This window comes from Lissotriton helveticus, chromosome 8 (genome assembly GCF_964261635.1).
Source record: "Lissotriton helveticus chromosome 8, aLisHel1.1, whole genome shotgun sequence".
Lineage (NCBI taxonomy): Eukaryota > Metazoa > Chordata > Amphibia > Caudata > Salamandridae > Lissotriton > Lissotriton helveticus.
Genome location: NC_136069.1, coordinates 1,289,441,965 through 1,289,462,475, shown reverse-complemented (window position 1 = coordinate 1,289,462,475; position 20,511 = coordinate 1,289,441,965). Strand labels below are relative to the sequence as shown.

General features: G+C 37.4%; 1 protein-coding gene across 1 annotated transcript in view; it reads right to left on the bottom strand.

Moving 5' to 3' along the window:
* The window catches only part of MYO16 (myosin XVI), a 2,830,569-nt gene that overhangs the window by 2,313,502 nt on the left and 496,556 nt on the right, over positions 1-20,511 (bottom strand). The window lies entirely within an intron of this gene.

Genomic DNA, 20,511 nt, shown 5'->3' with positions numbered 1-20,511 from the left:
TAAGGTGGGAGAAGTGTTGGGTGTCCTTTTAAGTGTTCTCAGTTGGAAAGCCACACATTGGAGGTGCTATCCTAAGGTGAAGATTGTTGGGAAGTTCTAAGAGGAGTCAGTTGAGACTTGGAAATTGATGGCTGAGGTGCATTAAAGAGCTTCCCTACATTGACCTTGGTGTGAGTCCTTTTTGGCATCCATACGCCACCATACCTTGTTTCTCTTAGTGCTCTGTGTTGCTTCATGATCTGGGATATGTTGGACATTTTTTTCTCAAGCCACCCTGTGCCTTCTGCGAATCACACCCTACAATGGTTCTCCAGTTTTTTAAGTCGACATACACAGACTATTAATTTAGGTCCTGTTTTGCACGCATATTATTGAGCTCACCAAGGGAGTGCAGCAGGGTTCTTGCCTCAGCCCCACTCTGTTTAATGTTTAGGTAGCTCCCCTGGCCAAGATTGTTAGAGAATTTGGGTTCACCATTTTCTCTTACGCAGACGACACCCAACTTCTCCTATCTTTTGACAACACTGATACTACTTCTAAACATTGTTTCTTGGCAGGCATAAAAACGGTTTCAGCCTGGATGGCTTAAAATGTTCTCCAGCTGAATGCCCGAAAAACACAGATCATGCTCTTTGGAACTGCCCAAAAGCTCTGGACTGCAGAGTAGTGACCTACAAACTTAGGCATTGATACAGCACCCAAGGCAGTGGTAAAAAATGTAGGCATCATGCCCTTTCTATGAGGAATCAAGTAAGAGCTACCAACGGTACCTGTTAACACATGCTGAGGTTCTTGCATAGTGTATTCGAATTCATCCCTCTCGAAGCATGTAAAACTTTGATTCAGGCGCTTGTGATTAGCCACCTAGACTACTGCAATGCTCTTTTGTCCGCTACAAATGAAGCCTGACTGAATAAACTGCAAGTGGTTCAGAAAACTGCAGCCCGTCTGGTACAGACTATGCCATCCAGAACCACTGTGTCACCTCTTTAGCGACAGTTACACTGGCTACCCATTAGACAGGGAATTAAGTTCAAGATATGCTGTATTGTACACAAAGCACTGAACGGTAAAGGACACAGTTACTTAACAAATAATCAGCCAAGCAGATCTTTATAATCAGGGGACAAATCCCTCCTTATTATCCTTCGTTTTAAGAACTTGATGGAGCGAGATAGAAAACAAAATTTTGTTTAAACTCGCAAAGTCACATTTCCATAACATGAATAAAATTATTAATGATTTGTGATATGTCGTGCTAATACAACCTAGATTAAACTTTACACGTGGGGGGACTAACATGTGTGCTCATAAACGTGCATAAATGTTGCATCTTTTTGTTCGTGCAAAATAATAAAATAATTTATTGTTTTCGTTTTTGTCATTACTAACTGCTGCATATTTAAAATAAGCATGTGCTTGTTTTGCTTTTTCTTGTCTGTGTGATGTCATTTCTACTATTCTAGGTGCATATGGGTCTCATTGAAAAACGGAGACTGGTAAATATAAACGCTGCTTTATTTGTTTGCAATGGCTAGGTAACATTTGATTAATCGGGTGGGTTAATTATTTAGTAAACCATGGGGTGGATACAGAATATACTTTATTTCTTACATTAATACTTTTCTTGTGTTTGTTTTATACTAGAAATCATAAGTTGCCTGCTTTTGAGGCCTAGCTATTTGAGCCGCAAAATGAGAGTTGAACTATATTTCTGCAGAAAGTCACGAGACGCCCATTCTGAATTAATACGTTTATTGAAGATGCATTCACAAAGCAAAAACTGATGAGCTGACATCATTCTGTCGGACATGGCCAAGGTCGAAAGTGAACTTTTTGTCAGTCCTTAACTTGGCATCCGCGGAAGTTGCACTGTAAGACTATGGAAGCTGCGAGGATGACTTAAAACAAAGTTGCAATCGCAGGAAGCCTCTGGCTTCACGTGGAAGAGACAATGGTCTTTGTAAGACATGATTTTGTGGAACTTTTTAAGAATCGGGTGACATGTCACTTGTCACTCTCAGCCAATGGGACGTCGAGTATTTCTGAAAATTTTCCTTTGCTAGTTTAGTTAGCGTAGAAAGGTATAAAAAGTCATGCCCTTAGGGTTGGGCTGGCTGCTGCTTTCTGACTTTCCGATGAGGGTGATGTGCTGCTGGACTTTGCGTGGAGCACGTAAGAATCCTCAAAGATCTTTACTTTAATTTCTGTCTATTTAGCTCAGTTAGGGAAATAGGTTTTAGAAATGCTAAACTTTATATAATTTCTTTAAAATTGATTCCATTGCTTAAATCGTATTTTTCTCATATTTCTTACCATCATGCTTGCTTTATTGCTAATAAAATTCATTTATAAAACTTACAACTTATATACCATAATTTAGAAAATAAAATCTTACTTTTGACAAACAAGCTGGTCTTGGTTATTCATAAGTATAGGTTACCTTTAGCTAGATCACGTCGCCTATGGTGGTCGTTTAAATGATTGGGTTTTATTCTAATGACAATATTCTTTCTGCAAATGTATAAATATGTATATAGTGTGTAGATAATGTGTATATAGATTTATTCTGACCACCTGATTCAGTAGGCCCAAAATATATCAGGTTCATAAATGGGTCCATTTTTAGTATAGAATTTTGTTTATAGGTTATGAAGTTGGGTAGCGTAGTTTATGATATATTTTCTATAGCCCGCTGGATCAATTATCTGGTAGCAGAAATTGATGGTTGCTAAGGAGTAACCAAGGTAACATGTTGGTTGCTAAGGATTGCGTCATGGTATGAAAATAGGATCAATGTTTTAACACTCGTTAAGTTCGTTTTTCGTGCCTATCTGTAAGCTATACCGGTATAGATTGTGTGGCGAGAAATTAGTCACGCAAGCCATCTGTTCGTTTGTAGTGATATCGCCGAGTATCACAAGAGGTATCGCCGTGTACCATAGTGTTGTCGCCGAGCAGCACAGTTTTAGGGCTAGGTCTGATTCTTGTATAGTGAGGATTTTCTAAGAAATCAAAGCAGCATGAGAATAGGGACAAAGCGCCTTCCATAAAACTCACTGTGATGAGAGTATTAGTTATATCCAAGCTTGAGTGAAGGGTAAAATTTAACGTCGGTGCATGATTATCTATAAACAGGTTAGAGTCCTGTACGGGTACATGTTTCATATCTATAAACAGGTGAGAGCCCTGTACGGATAACGTCGTTATTTTGCTAACGGTGCATGATTTCTATAAACAGGTGAGAGTCCTGTACGGATTTCGTGTGTGTTTGAATTTAGGGAATTTTCCGTGTAAAAGTGCGAGTTTGAGTTGTATTTTATGTTCAAGTGGAACTCTTAGAACTTTCACTTCGCGGTGGGTTCAGAGCAAAGCGAGTTCATAATTATACGTGTTAGAAGGGTGGGGTAAGGTTACTCTACTGACAATTGAATATTATCCTTAGTGTGAATAGCGCCGTCTATTCCGAAGTGTGGATACTTGAATGTATGTAAACTATCCTAATTAGTGAAACGAACAGATGTTGTCTTTATAGTCATTGTTAAGAATTAATTTACACTGAAAAGTGTTCTTAAAATGGCGCTGTGAAAAGATTTTGTGAAGGAGGGGTAAGCGCCAGGAGTGAGAAGCGAGAAACCGCAGCTGCTGTGTACGTCACAGAGCCGCGCTGGGATTGGGTGACCTACGTCACAAGCTGTATTCTGATTGGCTCCTGAGTCTCTGACGGCCTGTGAGCTGATTGGTCCTTAGGAAAATCTCCAAATTTATTGGTTGAGCAGGAAACTGACGTAGCTCAACTACCATTGGGCTGTTGGTGTGTTTCGCGCACGGATTGGTTGTTTTGCGGAACATCCCGGAAATATTTTACGAACGATTTTGTGAATTAAATTTAACTTTTAAAAATGAGTTATCATTTTAAACATGTTGAGAAAAAGACAACATTATTTCAGAAATTTAAGAATTTATTTTCACCTGACAAGAAAATCGAAACGCGAGGTGGTAAACTACTTCATAAGTATAAAACACCTGCAGCGTACATGGAAGGTGAATACGGATATCATACTGTCTTATGGTTCGACAGTTGGAAACGTTATACTAAAAACGATGGTGTTTTGGCTTGGCCTGATGATGGTTCATTTAATGTAAGAGTTTTAAGAAACTTACGAGAGAAAATGAATGCTCTTGTTCCAAAACCGAGACCAACTCAATTTGAAGCTTTAGTTGAGTGGGAAGATGAGATGTATCAGTTACAAAGAGAAGCTAGTGGAATTAAAAGACCTTCTAAAAATCCATCATGGAAAAGAGAAACTCATGAAGATAGATTACGAATGTGGAGACAGGGAAACATGAGTGAAGGATTGTATTTAATTCATGAAATGGTAATGGGTTCTCCTACAGGAAAATCTATGGAAAGTGAATCTGAGGATGCAATTTTGGAAGAAATATATACAACTGCTAAAAATAAACAGCCTAATCAGCCTTTGAGATCTCCTAGATCATGGTCTACTCCGGTGGTTTCTACTGAAACTTCACCGAGTGCACCTCCAATTAGCGAAGCTCCTAAACTTTATCCAAATAATTGTGAAATCACTGAAACTCCTAGAAGACCAGAATTTGAGAATGCTCGAAATGAGGGTAGACATTTTTCAATGACTCCAAGAGCAAGGGAACCTCCAAAAGATTATGCAAGAGAGACAAGAAATGTTGATGAGGTTGATTATAATGAATACTTAAGGTCTAAAGAAGAATTAATTAAAAGAATGACAAAAGGCATGGAAGCTGTTACAGTTCCAGTAACAATAGGTCCTGTTCAGCCTGTATTTGATCAAAGAAATACAAACAAAACTGGATTAACTATTCCTTTAAATACAGAAATTCAAAAGCCTGCTGAAAAATTTTATTCAGACTTGACTGAATTAAACACTTCTAGATCGAGAATGCCTGATTTAACCTTTAATGAGGATTTATCTCCAAAAACACCAATGGGTGCTATGTCAGATGTAGGTAGTCCTGAAGTTAGGGTAACCACACCAAAGCTTGATGTGGCCAAATTAAAAGCAAATATAGAAGAATTAATAATTGGAACAATTGGCCCAGATAGTTTAAATTACTATCGGGATGATGAACTATTATTCATTTGCAAAAGTATTCAATGGAAAACGAAAAATAAATATGATCAATTAGAGGATCTAGCTGCAGAACTTGAAATCGATGTGAGTAAACAAAAGAATTTTGCAAAACATTACAGATTAGATTTCTCAGAAAGCGACATTGAGAGTTTAAACTCAATGGGAAGAATAGTTCACATTAAAGATTTGATTGTCTATATCAAAAAGCTAGGAGAACTGAACAAATGGAGAGTGAAATGGACTAAAAGGAAGGAAGATGAAAGATTAGAAAGAATGTCAAAACAATTTCCAATGAGAGAAGTTGCAGGTGGAGGATATGTTCATGTCCCATGGTCGAGACAAGACATTCTGTTATTCACAAATGATTTTCCTAAATTAAGAGAGAAACCTGTTGAGTGGTACAGGCAAGTCGATAGATTTATCAAAGTGTCAAAAGTTCTGTGGATTGATTTGGATGGATTTTTTGACATTGTTGTTCCATCTGATCTTTGGACAGAATGTAAAATTTCTATTAGTTGGCCAAAAACAGAACCTGAGCGAATTAAAGAAACAGGTGCCCCGAATCCACTTGTAATGGATTTTTATGAGAAAGTAATTGTTTGGATGAAAAACAAAATTCCACCCAAAGAAGTTGATTGGGTTAAAATAGAAAGAACAGAGCAGGAAACAAAAGAATCAGTTCATTCTTTTTATGAAAGACTACTGTTAATCTTTAAACAATACAGTGGTTATGAAAAATTAGATGAGAAAGACATGAGTCATTTTATCTATAGATTTGTTTATGGACTAAAACCTGAAATTGGAGAAATGATCAGAACTAGTATTGTCGGATGGCAAGCACTATCTATTGATGATATTCTGAGAAAGGCAAAATATTGTAGCGATGAATTAGAAGTAAAACAGAAGAAGCTAAAGGAGAAAGCCATGTGGGCACAGGTAAAAGTGGCTGAGCAACAGATTGCCAGCATGGGAAATAAGAACACTAATTTTGTTCAAACTGGAAATACGAACCAGATACAAGGAAAGTTTAAAGGTAATAATTTCCAAAAGAAATTTAGCCCAAAAATAGAGGAGCTGAAACAAAGATTACCTTGTTTTAATTGTGGCGAAATTGGACATTGGAGGGACGAGTGTCCTCATCCTCCTAGAAACTTAAAGAATCCCTTATTGAATCCACAGATGCAGAATGGTGTTAACGTGCAGCAACAGCTACAGATGCAACAGGGGTTAAATGAATTTAATATTCAGCGACAATTACAACAACAGCAACAACAACAGGTGAATAATCGTCAGGACCAGTTGCCACAACCACCTTTTCCGAATTGTGGGGGAGTTCAAAAATATAATCCAAACGTGGGATTTCAGGGATGTGAACAGGTAATAAAACCACAAAAACAGCAAAAGCAGCAAAGGGTTCAAATGCAAAATGCTTCACAACAATTTTTATTAACAGAAAGCCAAGACAGTGATTCTGATGATTATTGCTGACGGTGCCCGAGAGAGGAGGAAGAGTGTGTTGTTGGAGCCACTCTTGAGGTTGACCAGTCTGGTCCTTATGTAAACGGGAAAGTTAATGATGTAGACATCACTTTTCTAGTGGACACTGGTGCTACCCGTTCTACTGTTAGATCAGTGGAAATTGAAAACCTACCTCTCTCTGGGGATACCATCCAAGTTGTTGGAGTAAGTAATCAGCAAATTAAAACAGACTTAACTGATCCAGTACCAGTTGAAATTGGAAATTACAGAGACAAACACAGATTTGTGGTTTGTAATAGTAGTCCAGTAAATCTATTAGGTAGAGACATCCTATGTAAAATGAATTGCAGAATATATTGTTCTCCTGAAGGAGTTGAATTACAAACAATGGAGGAAGATGGTTTGTACAGAATGACAATGATGATGATGGAAGCAGAAGAAACAAAATTGTTTCCTGCATTTGAAGAAAAAGATTTACCTGAAGAGCTAAAAGAAACAGTGAAATCTGAAATATGGGATTTTACTGGGAATGAGATGGGTCTGATGAAAAACGTAGATCCTGTTAAAATTGCATTGAAGCAGGGAATAGAATTTCCAAACACTCCACAGTATAAAATGAAAACAGAGACAATTGAAGGTATTACACCTGTAATTGAAAAATTAATCAAGCAAGGTGTATTGAAAGAAATGAAGAGTAGCTCTTGTAATTCACCAATTATGGGAGTTAAAAAGGCTAACGGAACATTTAGGATCGTACAAGATCTGAGAAAAGTTAATCAAATTGTTATTCCATGTTGTCCTGTGGTTCCAAATCCAGCAGTGATTCTATTTCAAATTCCATATGATGCTGAATGGTACACAGTTATTGACCTTTGCAATGCATTCTTTACTGTTCCTCTACACCCAGACAGTTATGAAATCTTTGCTTTCAGATTCCAAGGTAAGACCCTTGGATGGACAAGAATCCCTCAGGGCTATACAGAAAGTCCTTCAATCTTTAACGAACTGTTAAAAAGATCATTAGAAGATTTAGACTTACCAGGTAGGTCTACGCTGGTGCAGTATATTGATGATTTGTTAATAGCTGCAAAGACAAGAGAAAATTGTGTAACAGACACAATAATTCTGTTAAATCGCCTTGCAGAAGAAGGACATAAAGTGTCCCCAGCAAAACTACAGTTTTGCAAACAGGATGTGAAATATCTTGGTCACAGAATTGCAAAGGGAAAAAGACAAGTAACAATAGAGAGAATAAAAATGATTCAAGCAATGTTACCGCCAAGAACACAAAGACAGGTCAGAATGTTCCTGGGAATGGTAGGTTACTGTCGACAATGGATAAGTGGATTTTCAGTAATTGCGAAACCACTACAAAGACTGACCAAATCAGATGTAAAAGATCCAATTATTCTCAATGATGTTGAGATGGAATCTTTTGAAAACTTGAAAAAGAGCTTATGCCAAGCTCCTGCTTTGGGTATGCCAAATTATGAGAAAGATTTTGAACTGTATTGCAGTGAAAGAGAAGGATGTGCATTATCTGTGTTAATTCAGAGACATGGAAACCTAAAGAAACCTATTGCATACTTCTCTGCAGTTCTTGATCCAATTGCAAAAGCATTACCAGGTTGTTTAAAAGCAGTTGCAGCTACAAGTATCAGTCTTGAACAAAGTGAAGGAATCATTATGGGATTTCCTGTAAAAGTTTTTGTGCCTCATTCAGTTGAAATATTACTGACAAGAGGTAAGACTCAACATTTAACAAGTAGCAGATTGACAAAGTATGAGAAAATCATACTGGGAGCAGATAATGTTTCGATTTCAAGATGTTTGAATCTAAATCCTTCTACATTACTGCCTGATTCAGAAATCGTTAATGACATTGAGACAGAACATGAATGTTTAGATGTCATGGAATTCTGCACAAAACCAAGAAAAGACATCAAAGACAGACCTTTGCCTGAATCGGATTTTGTCTACTTTGTAGATGGCTCATGCTTAAGATCCGAAGGTGGTGTCTTGAAAGCTTCATACTCAGTTTGTACAGTCGAAAACATTAAAGAAGCATCATGTCTTGAAGGAGTTCGTTCAGCTCAAGTAGCTGAATTGATTGCTTTAATTCGTGCATGTGAAGTATCAAAGGATATAAGAGTTACCATCATTACTGATAGTCAGTATGGGTACGGAGTTGTGCATGATTATGGACAACTCTGGTCACAGAGAGGATACATGACATCAACAGGATCACCAATTAAAAATGCAGTTTTCATTAGAAGATTAATTGAAGCAATACAATTGCCAAAAGAAATTGCCATAGTCAAGTGTGCAGCACACACTAGAGGGACTGATTATATTTCCAAGGGAAATGCCTTCGCAGATGAAACAGCAAAGTACTGCGCAAGGAAAAATTATTCTTACAATCGGAATAGAAGTACAGAAACTGATTCAAATTCATTAATGCTAACAACTATTGTAGAAACATGGAATGAGATTAGAGATTTACAAAACGAAGCAGATGATGAAGAAAAAGACCAGTGGTTAAGATCAGATTGTAGACAACGTGATGAAGATGGAGTGTGGGTTTACAAAGATGGCAGAGTAGTTTTACCAAATTGCATGATTTCTGACATGGCCAGATTATATCATGGTCCTGCACATTTAGGAAGAGATTCTATGGTCAGACTGTTTAAAGAAACATGGTTCAATACCAAATTTAGAACCATTGCAGAATCTTTTTGTCAAAGGTGTTTATCATGCCAACAAATGAATCCAAACAGAAAATCAGTGGTGGGGACAGGAATAATTGGTCGAGAGGGTGGTCCCTTTACCAGGTTACAAATAGATTTCATTGAAATGCCCTTACACAACTGTTTGAAATATGTACTTGTAATTGTATGCTTGTTCTCAAGGTGGGTAGAAGCTTTTCCTACACGACATTGTGATTCAATTACAGTAGCAAAACTAATGCTCAGAGAAATCATCCCAAGGTACGGTTTTCCAGTCACTATTGAGAGTGATGGAGGAAGTCATTTTGATAATAAACTATTGAAGTTAATTTGCGAAGCTATGAGTATTGAGCAGAAAATACACTGTGCATACAGACCAGAGGCATCAGGTGTAGTTGAACAAATAAATGGAACTATCAAAAACAGAATTGGAAAAATGTGTCTAGAGACAGGAGTTAAGTGGACTGATGCTCTTCCACTTGTTTTGATGTCAATAAGAAGTACACCAGATAAAAAGACAGGTTTGAGTCCTCATGAAATTTTGATGGGAAGAGTTATGAGGCAAGCTTTTGTACCTGTAGGTAAACTGTTGAGCATAAATGACAGTGCAATTTTGGATTACTGTAAAAGGTTATCTGATATGGTAACTTCTGTGTCTAATCAGGTGGGAACTGAAGCACAATCAAATGACAAAGTTTTGACACATGATCTGAGACCTGGAGACTGGGTCAGAACGAAAGTACATCGGAGGAGGAATTGTCTATCTCCTAGATGGCAGAAACCTAGGCAGGTAATCTTGATCACTACTAATGCTGTAAAGTGCAGAGGATTGAAGCGCTGGATTCATCCAAGTCATACTATTCCAATACCAACTCCTGAGAATTCTGATGTTGAAAGTGATACCACAGATGACTCTGATTCTGAAGCGGAAGACAGAACAGAAGGTGAAGTAATTCCAGATTCTGAAGATCGACAAGAAAGTCGACATCTGGAAACTGTGCCAGTGAATGGAAATCTGACAAGAAAAGACTTAGAAATAATTGAAATAGATTCTGAAGGTGAAGAGAATCTGCTAAAAGGAAAGATAACTGAGGATTCGGTTGTCTATATTGAAGACAAAGAAGCTGAACCAAAGGAAGTTTCAGACCAGGAGAGTATCGAAAGGCAGAGAACAAGCTCTGAAGTAAGGAACAAAAATCCGAAATCTGGGAAGCTAGAGGTAATTGAGGAAGAGGAAGAGAATGAATTACCGAGTACCAGTGATGGAAGACAAAGTGAAGTTCCTGAAGGAGTGAAATTGCCGAATAGAGAAGTTCCTGAGTCAATTGAAATTTCAGACTACGAAACTGAGGAAAGTGACGTGGAAGGTGGAAGTGAAAGCAGAAAGAAAAGGACTTGGAAATCTGAATCGAATAATTCTGAACCGAAGAAAAAGTACGTGAGAAAAGCAGACTACTGGCCTGGTGGAAGATTGAGAGTGAGATTGATTAAAAAGCCAATAGAACAAGTTGAAGAAATCAGTAGTCAAAAGAGTCCTGGAAAAGAGGTTGGAGTTGGAAGGAAAATAGAAGTGATATCAAGAAAAGGGAAGAGAATAATTAGACCAAACCAGAAATACAAGTCTCCTGAGTGGACTTACTTAGTAATTCCACCTGTTATAGACATATATGATAGTAGTGAAGAAGAAAACGAAATCCAAGAAATTAGTGACAATGATTGAAGTACAAATTTATTAAATTGGCATAAGGCTGAAGAAATCCTGTTAGTTGACACAAGGTCGAAGAAAACTGTCTAATAGAAGAAAACTTATGTATGACATAAGGTCGAAGAAATCTTGTTTAGGGTTATAAAAGAAAAATATATTTTAAAAGGGGGGTGTATATAAATTTTAAAATTTATTTTTAATTTTATTTTTGAGGCTAAAACTAACAAAAAAAAAAAAAAAAAAAAAATGCCTTACATTAAGGAGAGCACTTCAAAATGTTCTGTTTTTAAAAGATGCTGTAAGATGACTCTGGTGTGTCTGCTCATTTTAGTTCTGCTCTGGTTGGTACTAGCTGTGATTATACCTTTAGAAATGAATAGAGAATTACATAAAGTTAACATAACAAGCAAAGCTCTGGCTAGCCAAACTAAACATAGTGCATCTGCTAAAGTAATTGATCATCAACCTAACATTCATCAAGATAAATCAATAGGTGATTTTTCAAGCAATACATTCACAAAGCTTTTGAGTGAATATGTAAAGGTAATGGATGCAAAGGACTGTTATGTATGCGTTAAATTACCCGCTTCTGTTTCTGAGGGAGTAACATATAATATGCTTCCTCTCACTTATGCTGTTACATGTAGTGTATTAACTAGTTTATTTTATCAAACTGGTCGTTTAGAATATTACTATTCAAATTATGATGAGATTTTTGCTAATGTCAAGATTGATAATGCTTTAAATAAGCATAAGAAAGCTAAACAATTAAGAGAATATTTCCTTGTTACTAACGAACTCACTTATGAGTATGCTTATAAGAATAATCTAACATGTAAATTAAGTGCTGAAGGAAAGAAATTTCTGAATATGGTTGAGGAGAGAAGAGCAATTTATAAGAGAAATGAATTAGTCAAGCAGACTAAGTCATCATTCTGGCAAAAAGAGGATGAGAAACTAAATGGCAAAATGCTTGAAAATATTGCAATTCACATAGACAAACCTGTTAGTGGAAAGCTTTGCATTAGAAGAGATAACACACTTTTTGATAATTATTTTGTAGGTGCAAGCAACTGTGAAGATACTTATCAGATTATGGGAGGTTGGGGATTTAAAGGTGGAAAAGATCCTATCTTTCCTGGAATTTATTTTGTTTGTGGTGACAAAGCCTACTACAACCTTCCAGACCATTGGTATGGAACTTGTTATGTGGGAATTGTTTTCCCTAAAGTGTTTCATGTTGACAGAGATTCAGAAGGATTATTTAAAATCCATAATTATGTAAATAGAGCTAAAAGAGAAACTTTTACTGAAGTTCTGGGAGATATTTTCCAAGCTGTAATACCTTTTGTTGGTATAACCCTAAATGCAGGGAGAATCAGAAAATTGTCCACTATAGTTGATAGATTATCAACTGACACTGCTGATGGGTTTCAATTAGTGAATGTTGAAGTTATTGCAATTAGATCCATGGTAATTCAAGACCGTCTTGCTTTAGACATACTCCTAGCAAAAGAGGGAGGAGTCTGTGGCATTTTACATGTCCAACATTGCTGTACATATATACCGGATGAAAGTAAAAATATTGAAATGTATATTAAGAATATTACACAAATGCATTCTGAAATAATTCCTTTAGAAGAAGAAGATTTTACTGGGAAACTTTCAAATAGGTTTCAAGCAATTAAAAACTGGTTTCATAATATCGGAAGTTCAATTCTTGGCAAGATTCTGGCACCTTTGATTATAATTATATTCATTTTTATTTTGACTAAAGTAGGTTGTCTGTTGCATAAAAGAAAGAAGCATTTAAGAGAAAAGAAGAGAATTTATAAACTCAGAAAAGAAGAGGAAAGGGAGATTGAGTTGCAGGAGTTACATAGAGAGCGTCATGTCAATTGCAAAGATTATGCTGAAACAGACTTTTAGGTTTACTAATACAATGAATTTGAATCGATTTCTTATAAATTAAATTTAACAAAATTTTGAGTGCTGGTGTGGTGATTTGTTAATCACCAGATGAGGGAGTTGATGGAGCGAGATAGAAAACAAAATTTTGTTTAAACTCGCAAAGTCACATTTCCATAACATGAATAAAATTATTAATGATTTGTGATATGTCGTGCTAATACAACCTAGATTAAACTTTACACGTGGGGGGACTAACATGTGTGCTCATAAACGTGCATAAATGTTGCATCTTTTTGTTCGTGCAAAATAATAAAATAATTTATTGTTTTCGTTTTTGTCATTACTAACTGCTGCATATTTAAAATAAGCATGTGCTTGTTTTGCTTTTTCTTGTCTGTGTGATGTCATTTCTACTATTCTAGGTGCATATGGGTCTCATTGAAAAACGGAGACTGGTAAATATAAACGCTGCTTTATTTGTTTGCAATGGCTAGGTAACATTTGATTAATCGGGTGGGTTAATTATTTAGTAAACCATGGGGTGGATACAGAATATACTTTATTTCTTACATTAATACTTTTCTTGTGTTTGTTTTATACTAGAAATCATAAGTTGCCTGCTTTTGAGGCCTAGCTATTTGAGCCGCAAAATGAGAGTTGAACTATATTTCTGCAGAAAGTCACGAGACGCCCATTCTGAATTAATACGTTTATTGAAGATGCATTCACAAAGCAAAAACTGATGAGCTGACATCATTCTGTCGGACATGGCCAAGGTCGAAAGTGAACTTTTTGTCAGTCCTTAACTTGGCATCCGCGGAAGTTGCACTGTAAGACTATGGAAGCTGCGAGGATGACTTAAAACAAAGTTGCAATCGCAGGAAGCCTCTGGCTTCACGTGGAAGAGACAATGGTCTTTGTAAGACATGATTTTGTGGAACTTTTTAAGAATCGGGTGACATGTCACTTGTCACTCTCAGCCAATGGGACGTCGAGTATTTCTGAAAATTTTCCTTTGCTAGTTTAGTTAGCGTAGAAAGGTATAAAAAGTCATGCCCTTAGGGTTGGGCTGGCTGCTGCTTTCTGACTTTCCGATGAGGGTGATGTGCTGCTGGACTTTGCGTGGAGCACGTAAGAATCCTCAAAGATCTTTACTTTAATTTCTGTCTATTTAGCTCAGTTAGGGAAATAGGTTTTAGAAATGCTAAACTTTATATAATTTCTTTAAAATTGATTCCATTGCTTAAATCGTATTTTTCTCATATTTCTTACCATCATGCTTGCTTTATTGCTAATAAAATTCATTTATAAAACTTACAACTTATATACCATAATTTAGAAAATAAAATCTTACTTTTGACAAACAAGCTGGTCTTGGTTATTCATAAGTATAGGTTACCTTTAGCTAGATCACGTCGCCTATGGTGGTCGTTTAAATGATTGGGTTTTATTCTAATGACAATATTCTTTCTGCAAATGTATAAATATGTATATAGTGTGTAGATAATGTGTATATAGATTTATTCTGACCACCTGATTCAGTAGGCCCAAAATATATCAGGTTCATAAATGGGTCCATTTTTAGTATAGAATTTTGTTTATAGGTTATGAAGTTGGGTAGCGTAGTTTATGATATATTTTCTATAGCCCGCTGGATCAAACTCTTGTTCTGGGGGCAAAGCCTTTTCCTTTCTAGCCCCTCTATATTAGAATCATCTGCAGCTTGGCCTCCCTAAATGTATAGATTTTCCTACCTTTTGGAAACTATTGAAAATCAAACCGTTTTGTAACTGGTAACCTGGGATGTTGTTCTCTAGTGCAGAGATACCCCTTTCGGGGGGATTCATTCACTTTACAAACCACTCATTAATTAATTCATTTGTTCCTTCATTCATGTATCGAAGAACAACCATGGGATGTCTTGGTGATTATTTTGGCAAAGGTGTTGCAATGATACAAATACTTTTTCACATTTCATGCAACAAAACAGAGGGCTTGTTAACATTTTTAGCATTTAGGAACTATCTTTGTGCTCTAGACTATTGTCTTCTGTGAGGATACCACAATAGAGGACTTACAATATGGGGAATAAACAATGTTTTGCTGAATCATTTCAAACATTCTTAAGTTGAAACCAATGAGGTGGAATGTATTTATTAGGTCTGATACTTGTACATAAATGAGTTATATTCTGTTGATATCAACATTAGTTTACCTTTAGCATGATTGTAGAATACGTTTACATAATTGTATGTGTTTGTTAATCTGTATCATGAAAGACAATGAATTTTATAGTACCTCTGAGAAATTGGGTTGCACGTTGAGGGGGGTGAACCCCTACTCAAGCAACAGCCACAATCTTTGTCAGGATGAACCAAAAAACACTGAATCAGCCTACGTTTAACCCTCTGGTAACGTGGCAAAAAAGCATTCAGGTTTATCTTAGATGCAATAGGCCTGATTCACAAAGGTAAACTTACATTTTTCAATAAGTTTATGATTGTTTGCTATTCACAAAGGGACTATTCTATTTTTTTATGTGCAGAGACTCCGCACTTGTGAAGATATTACTTGTAAGTCCCTTTGGAATAGCAAACAATCGTGAACTTACACAAAAGTGTAAGTTTACCTTTGTGAAACAGGCCCAATATGTAAAGTACTAAAGCAGAACAAAACTAGTAATAATGTGAAACACACAATTCAAGAGAAACCCCACACAAATTTAGAAACGTAGTAAATTTGAACTTATTATTTGACACCAGAACAATAAAAATCTAATCGGTAAAACCAGATATATGCAGTTTTGAAGATTTAATGTAAGTGTAGCGCCTAAAAACAAAAAACGCCTCTTGTGGCTATCTAGTTGTACAAGACCGCTTGAAAGTCACAAGCTCATGCCTACAGTGATGGAGAGTGGGCTGGATACAGGGACCAGGTTAGTCTTGCTGAAAAAGTTACCTTCTAAAGTCCAGCACGAGGATTTCCGTTCATAGTGGAGGAGTCTGCGACATGGAGTGCGTCACAGATACTTGTTGCTCTAGCGAAAGAGCAGGCTGGGAGTCGTGGACGGTCATCACTGGAGATTTCCATTGGCGGTCACTGCGGGCTGTCGATGCTGTAGCATTAAGTGCAGATCTTGTGTTGCTGGACATCAAAGGTGTCACCTGATGGGGATCAGGCACTCACTCCAGAAGAGACCAGTAGGGCTAAGGTAGGTACAGTTGCCAGACCAGGCAGGTCCAGTGCAGCGGTCAGCTGGGTAGTTGCAGGGAGTCCTCTGGAGCTTGATGTGTCCCTATAGCTCTAAAAAGGAGGTCAGTCAGCTGGCCCTTGAAGTCACTTCAGACTGGGATGAAGGGAGCAGGTCCAGTCATCCTTCTCAGCAAGCACAACAGGCCTCCAGCAGCAGAGCATCCTTGTGTAGTATCCACAAGTCCAGGTGTGTAATCAAGAGAGGGTCTGAGGATCCCCTTTCTAAACTGGGTGCCCATGTTGAAGTGGGAGATGCATATGTAGTTTTGCCCCTACAGAGGTGTCTGGAATTTCCTGCCTCCGCACCCTGTTCCCAGTCTATTTGGGGGAACAATATGCTAGTGTGAAGACCTTTGTGTGTGAGTTGGGCCTGTGCCTTTAAAGTGCAAGTGTGGTAGGTGACAGCTCTGCCGCCCCATTAAGCCAGGATGGCCAATCATACCTGCACCCAGACCCTCTATTGTGATGCTGTCTGGGAGGAACACACAAAGGTCAACTGCCAACTACACATTGTCATATAGCACAGGAACAGTCTGCAGCCACTAAATGGTTAGGACAAGAACATTACAACTTTTTAAAAGTGGCATTTTCAGAATTGTAACTTACAATCTGCTTTTACAATCATGAAGTGTTTTAAATACAATTCCTCAGACAACAAACATGAAATTCCAGCTTGCTCCCATACAAACCTTATCCCTTATTAAAAGTAATAAGATGTCCCAATGTTATCCTATGGGAGAGGTAGGCCTTGCAATAGTAAAAAATGAATGTAGCAGTTTTTCAGTAACAGGACAAGTAAAACAAAAATGTAAGTGTTTAACTTTTTACATGCAGTACACCCTGCCCTATCACATGTTTAGTGTCCACCCTAGGGGTGACCTATATGATTAAAAAGGATAGTCTAGGCTTGGCAAAAGGTTTATTTTGTCAGGCCAAAATGGCAGTTTAACATGCCGGCTGCAATGGAAGGCCTGGTACATATTTAATATTTAAAAGGCTACTTATGTGGGAGGCACAATCAGTGCTAATGGCCCACAAGTAGCAATTAGTTTACGGGCCCTGGGTACCTGTAGTACCACTTTACTAGGGACTTGCAAGTAAAATAAATGTGTTATTTGGGTGTAAGCCAATTTCACCATGTTTAAAGGAGGGAGCACAAGCACTTTATCCCTGGTTAGTAATGGTAAAGTGCACAGAGTCCTAAAAGCCACCTAAAAAGAGTACAGAAAATGAGAGGGTTAAGTCAAAACGTTTAGCGATTACCTGCCAAAAAGGGTCAAGTCCAATAGTACCTATCTGTTTATGTATGTGCACATTGTAGTCAATGGATCTGGGAGTTTAATTTTTTATCTGACGTTTCTGGTGATTAAGGTCTTTCTTTTGATTTGTACCAAAGATGAATGGGATTAGTGCAAAAAACATTTGTTTTTATACATGTCATTTTTTGATGCAATGTGCTGAAATGCCTATATCTGGGAAAGCAGCCACCTTCAGGGCTTATTATCATTTCCCTTTCATTGTTCTAAGGCTTCCACTCACCGCTTCCTGCCACGTTCCAGCAAATGAGACCCCCACACACATAAAGTACCTCATTTTGGAAGGGAAGGCACAAGGAATCTGGGTCCTGTTTGCTTCCTTCTAGTCGATAATTTTCGATTTAATATTTTTCATTTAAATTATCTTTTTATTAGGAAAAATCTTATATAGTCTGATTAAGTAAAGTTGTTATTTGAGCTGGATAAGTGTCCACCTCAAACAATAAGGCTACCACCTGCTGGATGTTACACCCAAAAAATAAAATAAACATTTGTGCTCAATATCTGGTAACGTAACACAAACCAGTAAGGCTTAAATAAAAGGCAAATGTAAAATATTAGTAAATAAACAGTAGAAAAAGTCAAACAAAAGACAATAAAACACCACAATAAACTGTGACATAAAGAGACAATTGTTATGAGTAAAATAAGAGCAAAACAACAAAAATCCAATTATGGGAACCAAAGATATGAATTTCTTAATAAATAAAGTGAAAAAGAGCCAGAAAAAGTAAAGCGCCCAATGTAAGTCAATAGTCACTGTAGATCGGTAGAAAGATGCAATTTTAGGTGGAACCCAGTTGAGTCCAGGTTGAAAACACCAAGTGGATGATCCCAATGAAAATTTTGAAGACAAAAAGGTCGTAAAACTCTTTAAGTCCCACTTCAGAAAGGGACTTTGTACTTTCTTGAAGAAATACATTAAAATTTCTTTTAAGACCCAAAGCAGAATGGAACTTTGTCACTTAGGGGTCATTAGAGGGTGGACTTTACACCATTCCCCCTATCGAAGGTAAAACCTGGCTGTAAGGGGCAGGAAAAAGTACCCCAACACCCTCTCAATCTTTTCCTGCATAGGCAATAACCGCAATGGCAGTAGTACCTGACAATGTAGAGAAATGTCCATGGGGCTGACGGAGAACTCTAAATTTGGTTGGTGGAGGTCCCACAGAATAGCAAAGGTGTCTTTCTACACTAACCTGAAGGAGCTAATTTTGCCCTCCAAACGCTAAATCAGGTCTAAGTTTTTCCTTCTTTCTGTTATAAGATTGTGATGAAGCCTCTCAAATATACTGTATTGCTGACTTCATAAGGGGCACTTTGGAATTCTATCTATTTTGATAAGATCACCCTAAATATCTGATGGGACTACATCACTGGTGTACAACATTTCTATTTCTTGACTTTGATTTTACAGATTATGGTTTTCAGGTGCTTTAGTGTGATTTGCTTAATTGACTTGAAACAGAATGAATAATTCCAGAATGCTTCTATTTTCTGCAGAAAAGTGGTGTTCTAAGAAAAAGAAAATGGAGCAATTTGGTAACCCTATATCTGACCCTGGTACATTTCCATGGCTTTGTGAGTAGGCGCAAGTATATAGCTGTAGAAAGGCCTCCCACGTTGCTTTGACATGGCCCATGGCACAATGGAGTTGCATTCTGTGCCATATCTGTCAAAATAACGTGGAAACATTCAAACATTTAGGACATTTAGACCTAATAAGTAGGGGTGAACATAACTGGTGCAATTTGCTATTTAGACATAATTACAGCAAAATGATGCACCCTTGCATCTAGAATAGACTGCAGGAAGCACTTTGTGCTAGCAAATTAGAGCTTAATGCAACAGAACAGGAAATTCAGCAACCAGCATCCGCTTGTGCTCACTATGGTCATTGTTCCTGCCCTCCTGTAGAAGGATTGTGCCCCCCAAATTACTTTTAATTACGCAAGCGGGTGTAATTGTGTAATTATTGGTAATTTTGTCTCGCAAGAGTAATGCAGAATTACCAAAATGAATCTGATTACGCCGGAGTAATTAAAATTTCACCATGGCCTACTTGTAAGTTAGTGTATGCATCTAAGCCAGTATTAGCACTAAGGGCCTCATGTCCCAAAATCACAGGGTTTGTGACCACAAAAGTCATTATGCACAAAACTCCATTTACAAGTTGGAAAATTCTTTCAACTCATAACAGGACTATCTGAATTGCAAATAGGAAGGGTACCAAATTCGTTTCCTCTTCCCTGTTCCAATTTGATAGTTTACAACTGCAATTGCTGTCACAAACCTTTGATGAGCTAAAAATCCTGATTTGGGGAGGTAACTAATTTGCAACGGAGAAGGTGTCCCCTTAGGATCCCTTTCCCTTTGGGAATCATATTGACTACCTTAGGGGAAAGAAGTTTTCAAAAATAAAATTTTTTCTAAAGCAGAACTGCCTCCTTTAAGGAACACAGGCTGCTTTAAAAAAATATATTTTCCATTTTTGGAATGCAGTCATTTGGATAGTGGTGTGCTGTCCCTTGAAGGCCAACATTCCTGTGATTACAGGCAATCGCGGAGGGTCGCAAATTGACACCTGCCTAATGAATGTTAATTAGACAGGTGTTTCTGGAACCACCTCCAATTAAGTATTTTGTGAACCGACTTAATAGTTCATAGGCCGTTTTTAAAATACTATTCCATTCACAAACAGTATGCGTGCAATTTTTTACCACATTTTGCTAATTAAATAATAATAATACAGCAGGACCCTAACTTTCACAAGAAGTTAGATGCTAATTGTTGTGTCTTAAGACTATGAGCATTGGGACCCCACATTTAAGGGCGGACTCAATGAAAGAATTATGTAACCACTTGGGAGGTGTTAAGGTGTGATTATTAATGTTTATGAGATACTGAGAAATTCAGTTGAATATTCTACACTGATTAAAAAGGACGTCAGGTGCAGGGTTTGTGTGTGATGAGTTCATTTGCATGCTCCAGGG